Below are 6,739 nucleotides of genomic sequence, written 5' to 3'. Positions count from 1 at the left end.
GCCAAAAAAAATCCCAAAACCCAAACCTCTGCTTGGAGAACACACGCGGGTGGGTAAGAACCCACGAAACCCCGGGTGTAAACAGTAATGTGTACAGCTTCGCTTCAAATCAAGGAGAATATTTTTGATACGTCATCCATGATCCGGGGAATGTTTGTTTGTGTGTAGGAATCTCACCTATGATCAAGTCTGTACTGAACACTGAGAGCACATAATAGTAGTCATAAGTCGCTATTTCTTCTCCCGTTTTTTTATTGAAGATGGTATGATTGTTTGGAGGGGAAAATCGCTGCCTGTACATGTACATGAATTGTGCCACATTCCTGAAAATTTTGTCTACATTCCATCTGTTCTGTCCGTTGGACTGTTGGTTGTGTGCGTGTTTGCGTGTGTGTCCGACGTTTCTCGCTGCATTGCCGTGACAACGATTGTTGATGATGTTTTAGACAGAAGGATGGAACGAAGGATGCACACAGCACAGTCAGAGGCAAAGAAGCTCAAGTATAGATGGCTTAGGAGTCGGTATAGGATGGACTGAATGTGTGAAGGAATTTTGGATGGAAAAAAATAGCCAAGAAAAAGTAATGAGCAAGACTAGGGAAAGGAAAGGGATCTAGTGTTGATGTGAAGGGCATGAGAAGTTGGTTTCAGAACGACAGAATGTGAGAGTCCGTGGAAAGATGAGTTAAAGAGATGTGCTGTAGGTAAATGTGTTGAGGAGAGCTTTTTTGCGTTTTTTTATTAGTGTTGCATTTCTGTAAACTTCTGTAAGAGAATTGTTTAGAATCAAGACAGTGTATCAGACAACTGTAGACTATGATATAAGCTGTGAAAGATTGTATATATTGTTTCTTGTTCCTGCCTACTTCTCTCTCCAAATAAGGGCATTCTGGGGGGGGGGGCAAATTGATTTCTTTTTTCCTGCATGTAGAAGGGTGAATTTGTCCTGCCAAGTGCCATGTTTTTGGCGGTGCCTCGCGGGGCGGTGCCGTTTACCTTCACCCTGCTTGATAGAGTGTACATACGACCCCCCAAGTTGCACAAATCAGTTTTGTTTTGTTTCCCCGTTTAAGATGAATGTTTTACTAGAATTGTTTGCATTTTTTGTGAGAAGGATACGTGATGAATAATACTGCTTGCACCTCTTGTAAATGTACACGTAATTCTTTGCAGCCAGAATATATTTGGTAGGTATTCCAATGCTGCACAAACTTACACCTACAAGTATAAATTCAATGAAAAAAGCAGATTTTGGAAATTTCAATGTCCATATCTCAGCAAAAAATTAAGCTCTCAGTAAGAATATCATCTTCTCTTTTAAAGTGTATGATTGAAAAAGTAAAATTTATGAGTGAAATGCTGTCAGAAATTTTGGTTGGAATACCTACTTTAAAGAAGGCAGTTCAGCTTGCTGCATCTACAAGTGTGTGTGTAGGTCTCATACCAACATTATGCTTTGTACCGTGTGAGACGTTTTGTACTTGATTTTTCCTTGTTACGTATACATGATTTGTGTATTTAGACTTGTGTACTTAATTAATTGAGACTAGTAGATTTGATGTAGACATGTTATTTGTAACGTTTTGTCAATTGTATTACTACAACGACTTACTCGCATTGTTGCTGATTGTGTTTTTTTCCCCGCTGCCAACTTTGTGGCTGAACTACAATTTTATATGGCAAAAGTAGTCTTGACAACAAACAGCTGCAGTGTGAATGCAAGCTGCTAGGGGGCGTAAGAAAGCCGCTGTAGCTGTTATGTGGTCTGCACTACAGTGGAAGTGCCTTATGTACATCAGGGGGTGTCTAGGAAAAAAATTTCTTGCACACAACCTAGCCGATATTTGGGTGACCGTCTGTCACCTTCCTCAGATAATATTGGCATGGCCTCCTACCAGTCTAAAAAAAGAGTGGATCAGGATTGAGAATTGACAGACAGAAACTGGTGGCCGGTGCTGTGTGTGTGTAAATTTGTGTGCCGGTCGACTGAAGACCTACTGTAGACCATACTGCCGTGCTGATAACCTAAAATCGATGTTTTAGCCATACACATGACAGTTGTGCCATCTGTGATCTCAAACTCCATTCCTAACAGTTGTTAACATGATGTTTACAACAGCCAGTTTGCAAAAAAATGCTTTTAAGTGGATTTTACCCGCAAAATGCTGTCTTCATAGGGTCATTTGTTCCAGGGCTTTTGTGTCGTGCAAAATGCTTGGCTTTTCTATCTCAGCGTATTCAATTCTAGACAACTTCAGGCTAAAATTATTCCCATTGTAGACAAGCTACAACAAACACAAAGCACAGCAACTTTTATAAGGTTAACTACAAACCACAAAATACATGCAATTCTTCTGTGAAAAATGGCTTGTTCCATGTAAATGAATTGTGACTAGATTGCCATATGTTTTTGCTTTGGGCCTATGAGTATACTTGTTGCTTGCCCCTCCCTACTGCATAGACTGTATGAACGTTTCATTGGACATAGGCCATCAGGCAATGGCCTAGCCACTGAACATCATTGACAGATACTTTCGGGCTAGCCTCCTTAGCATACTATACGAGTCAGGCCTTTTGTAGGCTTATAATGTCTTTTTCTGATGGCATATCAGTTCTCAGTATGCAATTTCTTGCGGGCTGCCTCTATATAGATGGCAATTGACAAGAAACTTGCAAATTACCATCTATACTGGTGTGTCATTTGAGAAAAATGCCCAACTTGTAGATCATGCTAAGGAGACATCCCCAACTTTTGAGTGCTCACTGAAAGATAGTTGAAAGATCTGTGAAGTTTTTGAATGCGCAACAGTCTATTCCTTGGTGGAATCACCACTTAAAACACAGTCGTTCATAATATAGTGCAGCCTGATGTGTGTTTTGTAATTATCCAGTTTTAGTCTGATCCGTTGCCTTCGCTTGTGTAAGATTTGCACTCGTACTACATTGTATAAGACTTCACACAAACTTCTGTGAACAAAACTGTTTCTGCTAGGAAGTTTGTGGACTGATATATTTTCTCGCACCTCTGCTTACAGAACTTCTTTAATAAAGTCAATAGAATCAACTTCATGTGTGTGTTTTTACTGATTACTTTGAAACAGTAGCCACAGTTGCCAAAACTGTTATATATAGACACTTTTTGCATTTAGAGATACACACTTTATAACAGTAGTACGATGTACAACAATCACTGGAATGAGCATATACATGTATGTATCAGCAAAAACTTAAATCTTTTGTGTACAAAATGTAATATATTCTGTATTGTATTAAGCATTCAGCAGGCAGAAGATATCTGCAGATCTGAATTAATTTGCACATTGTCATCTCTGGTATTAAGTACCTTATCTCTCTAATTAAAATAATATAACAACACTTAAGAATCATAGATTGGTACTGTATGTCTACCCAGACATTTGATTGCAGGTATTTCAATCCAAAATAGCTTATCTAAAAGTGTAAGGCATTCAACTAAGTTTTTAAGACAGAAGGAGAATTATTTTCATCACTGAACAGTTTTTGTCCAACTCTGCTCAACACAAACTCTGGTATGAGATCCTTGTGGCATATGAGCCAGTATGATTGTTTAAGTCCAGCTGCAGTACCCGCAAAGTCTGCTAGAGGGATCTGCTGGACATGTGGCGCCCTGTGTCGTGCTGGTTGTTGTTGTTGTTGTTGACAGGTAAATAGACGTACACGCCCAGGCCGATCGCGATGACCAGCAGCGTAATGTAGATTCCCAATGTCAGACCTGGACAAAAAAACACAGATATCAATTGATCGATCAATCAATTATCCACAGGTATCGTATGTATTATTACTAGTAGTTACCTATGATAAAAATAGTCGCACTGAGGACTTATACGGTATAGCAACACTGCATTGTGTGAACGTACAAATGTATATTGGAAAATTGCAGAAACATACAAACACGTAACACATGCACACACACAGACACACAATACTCAGAATACGGTACATGTACTTACTAACTCAACTCATTTTAATTTTTTAAAACATTTTAGAAATGAATACACATGTAAACCTTTGAATTTGAAAAACTACAACAATGCCTGAGGTAACAAAGGTCAAAGGGATGGAGTTTTTAACCTTCTCCCTGCTGCCTAACCCCATAACTAATCCAAATCATGTGTGCCAAACTAATTAGCAGGCCGAAGGTTAATATTAATATAGTAGGTTAAACTGACCCAAGTTCTGCTCCTTGAGCACCGTGGCAGGAACCTCCTCCCGTGACACGCCTGCTGACCCCTGCTGCGTCTCCATGGCAACGGCCCCGTATAGCAGGAAGGTCAGGGTCAAGGTCAGAGTCAAACACACGACGTTTTGAACGTTTTGACGGTCAAAACTTGAGTTAGACATGGTGATATCCTCCTAGAATTTAAGGAAGTCTTGATAATAATCAATTTGGCACTGAGTGTGAATACGAAAAAGGTCCAGTTCCTTCTTCGGTTCAAAGCTTGGATGACCGCTGTTCCTTGCCCAGTACTAGTACTAGTAGCAATGCCAAGACAAAGGCAATGTCTAAGAATTCTCCATCTTGAAGAAAATATCCGACTTGAAGACCATGTCTCTTGGTTGATACGGTTCACTTCCGGGTTAGCACGCCTTTTACAATTCCCAGGATGCGTAGCGCCAGCGAAATTTTGCGGCAGTGTGATTTTACGACGGTTTCTATGGAAGCGCGCGAAATCCGCCAGTTATCCTACTCTCCAAGCAGAGGTTTGGGTTTTGGGGGTATTTTTAGCGTGTTTTTAGGCTTTTTTTTTATCGGGGTTTCTCTTTTGCACTGAATTTTTTTTCCCTTTCTTTTGCAAAAAAAAATTCAGTGCAAAAGAGAAACCCCGATAAAAAAGCCTAAAAACACGCTAAAAATACCCCCAAAACCCAAACCTCTGCTTGGAGAGTACAGTTATCCCACTCCCACGAAAGCACCTTGTGCCTTGGGGGTAAAATGAACTCATTTGCATAGCGCAGAAAGGTACTGATATTCTGTTGACGGTATAAAACAGGTTGTTTTTCTGTGTTTTGAGGTGTTGGGGCTGAATCTGACCAAGGAAGTTTTGAACCTCCTTGATCTGACCACAAACAGAGAATGAAATACAAGTTGTGTTCTTTAAACACGGAACATGTGGTTTGTAACGTTATGGTAGTAACGCTATACTGTCAATAGAACTATGCCCCCGTTAGAAAAATAGCGGGTACTACCGCCCGCCTACTATAGCCTGGTTCCAGTCTGATTCGTGGTTGGGGCCGCAAAAGCTATGTCCTTCCCGGTGTGTATTTCACGAGAGATTGATTAGCCCTCCACGTGTTGGGGGAAACCAAATCCCCAAGCATACTGTCTCTTATTTAATAGCGTAACACTCCTACCGGGACGGCCTGTTGCACTGGGCGGGGGAAGCTATTAGAGCCCCCGAAGGCACAGTCTGGCTGAACACCCCAACACCCGATTGGGGCCCAATCACGTAAGACTGGATACCAGGCTAAAGTCGGCTGGTGCTCTGCAGTTAGTAATAATCCTTAGTAATGAACCCCTAAATTACTTTTCAAGATTCCAAACGTTGTGTATTGTATAAACGACAACTTGCTAAACAAGCTTACAAGGCAGGATTGAGCTTGCGGAATTATTTCCTCAAATGACGTATGTGAGTATTTCCGCAGGGTTAGGTAATCTCCAGGCACATCTGGTGGGGCAAGGGGAGTTTGTTGGCCAGCGGCCTGTATCCATGATAGATTGGCCGCCCCAAGTCAGGATTCCGGACATCGCTTCATGTCAGACAAGGAACAAGGAACAAGGAAGTGCTGCGCCAGTCTTGTGAGCAGGCCGCCGACAGACGGGTGCTTCATGCTCTACAAGCAGAGATTTAGGCTTCGGCTTAGTTTTGAGCCGTTTTTTCTCCTTTTTTGTGTACCCCTTTTGACCAGCCAAACGGTGGCGTATTGGACACTGTCCTGCTACTTTCCACTCCTTATTCGTGAGCCGTAGAGAGACGAGTGATTCAGACGGCCGACCCTAAGCACCATCCCTCCCCACCGCCTCCAGCTCTTCTCACAGACTTCATCTTCCTGTGAAGGTGGGTTTTAAACTTTCTTTTCACTCGTGTACTTAAAATGATTGTGGATCGGAGACATAGACACCGGAGCCTTTACCAAAAGGTAGTACAGTTTCACTCTGTAATCACTCTGCATCTGAAAAGAGGCTTTTACTGAAGGTATTTCCTCCAAATAGCTGGACTTTTAAAAAAGTCCAGCTATTTGGAGGAAATACCTTCAGTTGTCAGAAACAGTTGTGGCGTTATAGAATAAAAGCGGGAGGGCCGGGACCGAGGGCGATGCGGAATACACCGTGTTGTATTTTATTTATGTCATACCCACCCAAGAAAACACGCCTTTCAATGCAAAATGAGCAGAAATTGGTGTCCCTAAACCCAAAAAGTGCAACAACATCAATTCCAACGTCCGAATTTTGCATTCGAATTTTCGAAAGCGGTGCACGCGGTTAGGGCGAAACGCGTTCGAATCGTTCTATGGAACATTTGGAAGCCCCGGGCCGTACGTGTAAAGAACCCCCGGGCCGTACCGCTAGTTATCACACGGGCCGGAACACCCGTATCGAACGTAATTGCGGCCCCAGGTAGTACATAAATATGGGAGATATAAACATATATCTATATCTATCTATCTATCTATCTATCTATCTATCTATCTATCTATCTAT

At 41.7% G+C, this 6,739-nt stretch overlaps 1 long non-coding RNA gene across 1 annotated transcript; it reads right to left on the bottom strand.

The window, feature by feature from the left end:
• Nucleotides 1-1,059: 1,059 nt before the first annotated feature.
• On the bottom strand, nucleotides 1,060-4,342 carry LOC109482756. Its single transcript, XR_002140973.1, has 2 exons — nucleotides 4,209-4,342; nucleotides 1,060-3,751 (listed from the first exon to the last, which is right to left on the bottom strand). It is a non-coding gene; the product is annotated as an uncharacterized LOC109482756 (long non-coding RNA).
• Between the last annotated feature and the right edge of the window lie 2,397 nt (nucleotides 4,343-6,739).

The sequence above is a fragment of the Branchiostoma belcheri genome, unplaced genomic scaffold (assembly GCF_001625305.1).
Source record: "Branchiostoma belcheri isolate BF01 breed outbred unplaced genomic scaffold, Haploidv18h27 scaffold60, whole genome shotgun sequence".
In the NCBI taxonomy this organism is placed as follows: Eukaryota; Metazoa; Chordata; class Leptocardii; order Amphioxiformes; family Branchiostomatidae; genus Branchiostoma; species Branchiostoma belcheri.
This window is presented reverse-complemented; position numbering and strand designations above follow the sequence as displayed.